This window comes from Rhineura floridana, chromosome 3 (assembly GCF_030035675.1).
Source record: "Rhineura floridana isolate rRhiFlo1 chromosome 3, rRhiFlo1.hap2, whole genome shotgun sequence".
NCBI classification, from domain to species: Eukaryota; Metazoa; Chordata; class Lepidosauria; order Squamata; family Rhineuridae; genus Rhineura; species Rhineura floridana.
Genome location: NC_084482.1, coordinates 215,829,706 through 215,834,793, shown reverse-complemented (window position 1 = coordinate 215,834,793; position 5,088 = coordinate 215,829,706).

Genomic DNA, 5,088 nt, shown 5'->3' with positions numbered 1-5,088 from the left:
TCTGCCTCCAGCCTGCCTGTGGCTGATTTTGAACTGGAGGGGCAGGTGTGGAATCATGAAAAAAGCCATGTCTAAAGCTCAAAGAACAAGGATCTGGGACACCACCAGAATATTCAGGCCCACCAACCGTGGACTTTACATGTAGGCCCCTGGCAAATCCATTGGGTGGCTGCCTGCTGGGACAGGCTTCCCTGGGTGCGGTGTGCAGGGAAGGTGCGATCCTTGCTCCTCTATCACGAAGAGGTTCTGCAGACTAAATTCACAACTGAACCATCCTTGCACGTTCTACTTTTTGTAATAGCTTTTTAAATTTGCCAGGGTGTTTTATTTTTATTTATTCATTATTATTTATTTGATATATATCCTTCCTGAAGTCGCAAGAGAGCAAACACATCAGTGGTAAAAAATTTAATATATATATATTTTTTAAAAAAACTTTATCCTAAACAGTGATCTCAGGGTTGCCAGGAACATTGTCTTTCAGCCATCAAATTGTCTTTCAGCCATCTCTAGGGAGGGCATTTCACAGTGGGAAACGACCTCAGAAAAGGCCCTGTCATGAGTCAAAGCCAATCAGGAAGCCCCCACTGGTGGCACATCAACAAGGCACACCTGCCAATTTTAGGGTCCAAGATGGTTGATGCTGAGGAAGGCCCTCTTTTAGGTATTGGGCCCCAAGCCATCTGGGGCTTTACATGCCTTGAATGTGGCACGGTAGCTAGTGCTGCACTTTCAGGGCCAGTGACACATAGTCCCATCAGGCTGTTCTACTTTACAGCCTAGCAGCCATGTTCTACGCTAGCTGCAGCCTCCAGACCATCTCCAAGGGCAGCCCCACGTACAGTGCATTACAGTAGTCCAGGCGGAAGGTCAACTGGAGCTTGGACAACAGGCCACACTATCCAAAGCTCATGAATCATTCTATGCTGGGCATAGGTGCACACAGCCAGAGAACCCACTTGGGACTCCAGTGATGTTGGAATCCAGGAGTACTCCTAGACTGCAACCCTGTTCCTTCAGGGGGAGTGCAGCCCCTCCCAGAACAATTCATGTACCTAAATCCTAAACACGGAACCACCTACCCACAGCACTTCTGTCTTACCAGGATTCAGCCTCATCTATTGGCCCTCATCCAGTCCATCACTGTCCTAGATACCTGTCCAACAACTTCACAGCCTGTCCTGATTGCAATGGAATGGAAACAGTGCTGCATTTCATCAGCTGATGGTGCCATGCTCCAAATCCCTGGATGACAGCTCCCAGCTGTTTCACATAGATGTTAAATAGCATAGAATGGCTAATAAACTTGAGTCTGAATCCTGGTATGCTGGAGGCCCTGTGGGTGGTTCCTGGATAGTCATTTGTCTGCTTGGGATGGAGTCTTATTCCCCCTGAGAGAAGGTAATTCTCTTTCATGCCTGACATTAGGAGCCCAGGTGACCTCAGTGGCTAGGGAGTGCCTTTTACCAGCTTTGGCTGGAAAGACAACTGCGGCCTTTTCTGGACCAGAATAGCCTGACCACTGTTATCCATGCACTGATAACCTCCAGGCTGGATTATTGTAATGTGCTCTATGTGGGGCTGCCCTTGAGGCTGGTCCAGAAGCTGCATCTGGTGCAGAATGCAGCGATGCGACTGCTCACTGGGGCAGGGTATCGCTAACATGTTACCCCACTGGTGAAAGAATTGCATTGGCTGCTCATTAGCTGCTGGGCCAAGTTCTGGTTTTGGCATACAAAGCCCTATACAGCTTGGGACCAGGATACCTGAAAGACCGTATTACCCCTTATATACCCAGTCGATCACTGAGCTCTGCAGGTGAGGACCTTCTGCAGATACCATCTTATCAGGAGGCCCGTTCCACACAACATAGGAAACGGGCCTTTAGTGATGTGGCACTGACACTTTGGAATTCCCCCCGACAAAATATTACACAGACACCATCTTTATTGCCTTTTTGGCACCTACCAAAGACCTTCCTCTCAACCAGCATTTTAAGTAAAGTCTTCCCCAATCTATGCCTGTATTGGAATTAGAATATTTAGATGTCTTTCTTGTTTCATCACTTAATGCCCTTGGCTCCTTTGGGAGGAAGGGCAGGCTGTAAGTTTAATAATAAAATAAAATAAATATCAGCGGCTGGTTGCTGCTGCTCTTTACCCCCTCTCCAAAACTGGGATTTAATCTAGGTTTCTGGTTTACTGAGGCGCTACATGACTCCCCTGCCCAGGTACAGCTGAAAACCAGATTTTTACAGGCTTACCCCCCCTAGAATCCTGAGCTCTACATTTCACAGGATTTAGCCCCTAGCCTACAGACACTTTAATTACAGCTTAAACCAAATGGAAATGGACTGCCTTCAAGTCGATCCCGACTTATGGCGACCATATGAATAGGGTTTTCATGGTAAGCAGTATTCAGGGAGGTTTTACCATTGCCTCCCTCTGAGGCTAGTTCTCCCCAGCTGGCTAGGGCCTGCTCAGCTTGCCACAGCTGCACAAGCCAGCCCCTTCCTTGTCCGCAACTGCCAGCTGGGGGGCAACTGGGTCCTTGGGACTCTGCAGCTTGCCCACGGCTGCCCAAGTGGCAGGGCACGTAACCCCTGAGCCACTCCCTGTGGGGGTGATCTTTAACTGGCCCTTGACACTCAGGAGACAGGAGCGGGGATTTGAAGTCACAGACTCTGGACTCCCAGCCAGGCTCTCCTCCCCACTGTGCTATACCAGCTGTTACAGCTTAAACCAAGGCCTCCCAAACATTTGACTTCATCAACCCCTTACTGAGCTTACAAAGTTGACATCCACCACAACACAAATTCTTGGGTATGTAAATGAAATAAAGTCAAGACGTATCAATATATGTAATCAACTTTTATTAATCATCTATCAGCATTACTAGGAACCATGAAATGTAAAAAGAAAAAAGTAAAACAAGTGAAAATAATGAGAAACACCATTCTTGTTATCTTCTCTGATGAGAGGGATGGACCTGATGGCCTTTTCAGGAGATGATGAATACTGAGCTGTAGGGCTTGGATCCAATGTAACACTAGACAAGTGTCTATCAGTGCAAGGATTTCTGCTTGTGCAGTGGTACTGCCCCCCCTCTTTTCTCTGTGGTTGCCCCAACCCTCCAGAGGAGATTGGGGAAGGGTGTGTGGCATGCGCAGGGGGAGAGGGGAGGAAAGTCCCGTTGCACAAGCGGAAATTGTGGTGCTGGTGGGAGGCTTGCATAGGCAGCAAGGTTTTGCTGCTCGGAGGAGAGAGAGAGAAAGAGTGTGTGCTGGAGCCTTGGTGCCTAGCTCAGAAGCCTTAAAAGGTCCTTCAAGTTTTCCAAAGTTTTATATCTTTGAGGGAAGGAAAGAGGGACATTCAAATTATTCTTTAGACACTGTCTAAATTACAAAATCTGTCTAGATTACAAAATATTTAAAAAGTAAAACTGCACCTGTATACAATTTTCTACAAATAAAGCATCATTGTCTGAGAATACTGCTGTACTGTGGAATCATATTAAATATGGAGGTTCCTCACTGGCAATGGAGGTGCACTCTATACATGCCCGTACCCTTTATTTTGGAGACTCAAAAGTTCCTAATCTCCCCCCCCAGCACTATAACCTCATAAACTTCCTTTCTACCCCAAGGCTCTTCTAGACCCCTAGGGCTTTATTCACCCCCTGCGCAGTCCCATTGACCCCAGGGGGGTCCATATTGATGACTCTGGGAAACCCTGATTTAAGTGGATGCTTTAAAGAAATTGGTGGAGCTTAGTTTTCAGCCACTCACTTTTTGTTTGACGTCCTTCCTTTCCACACTCAAAACAATAGGTTATAGCCCATGCTAGTCCTACTTCAAAGTAGACCCATTAAAATGAATGAACATGACTAATTTAAACACACTAATTTCAGTGGGTCTACTCTGAGACTAGCATTGAAGACAACCAATTTACATGATGCCTCTCCAGTATGAATTCTCTGATGGGCAGAAAGGTGAGAACTGGGAAGGAAGCATGTCCACATTTGACATCAAATGAAGAAACTTCCTTAAAATGACAGAAGTGGTAAAAATGAAGTTGGAAGGCAAAGTCGAGAGAGTCAAATCTCTCCAAAATGCTTGGGAGATGTTTAAAGCTACAATATTAGATGCTCAGTGGGAATGTATATAGGTACCGCAGATCAGGTAAGGTACCACAAAGGCCAAGAGGATGCCAGCGTGGTTGACGAGTAGAGTCAAAGAAGCTATTAGAGGCAAGAAGGCTTTCTTCAAAAAATGGAAATCTTGTCCGAATGAGGAGAACAAAAAGACAAACTTTGGCAAAATAAATGCCAGCAAACAATAAGGGAGGCTAAAAAAGAATTTGAGCAGCACATTGCTAAAAACAATTTTGAAAAAATATATTAGTACCAGGAGACTGGCTAGGGGGTCTCTTAAACCCTTGGGATGACAAGGAAGTGAAAGGTGTGCTAAAGGAGGGTAAGGAGATTGCAGATGAATTTTTTGCACCTGTGTTCACCATGGAAGATACAGGGCAGATCCCTGTGTCTGAACTAACTTTTGCAGGAGGGGAGTCTGAGGAACTGAGGCAAACAGCAGTGATGAGAGATGAAACTCTAGGCCAGAGATTCCTAACTCTTTTTTTCCCATGGACTACTTGAAAACTGTTGAGGGTCGTGGCAGACCACTTAATTTTTCTGCCCTTTCCCTCCCAACCATAATAACAGTTTTGCCACTTTTTTCCTCCCCAAACCTCATCATGCAGATGATCCCATGCACATTTGCTCAGGAGTAAGCGCCACCAAGATCAATGGTAGATGTGCCCAGGACTGCGGCCTTAGCGTGTACAGGACTGCAGCCTGAACTGGTTTGCCTTAAAGATGCTGCAGAGTACTGTAAACAAGGGGCCGAATGACCTTCCAACTCGAGGGGGAAAGAGTATCTCCTCCACCCCACCCTGCTGGCTTGTTCACTTCTGTGTCATCTTTTCAAGAGAGTGGAATAAGTTGGAAGGACATGAAGTGAGCTAAGCCTTGGGAGACAATGGTTCAAATCCTCACTTGGCCATGAAGCTCACTGGGGGACCTCAAGCC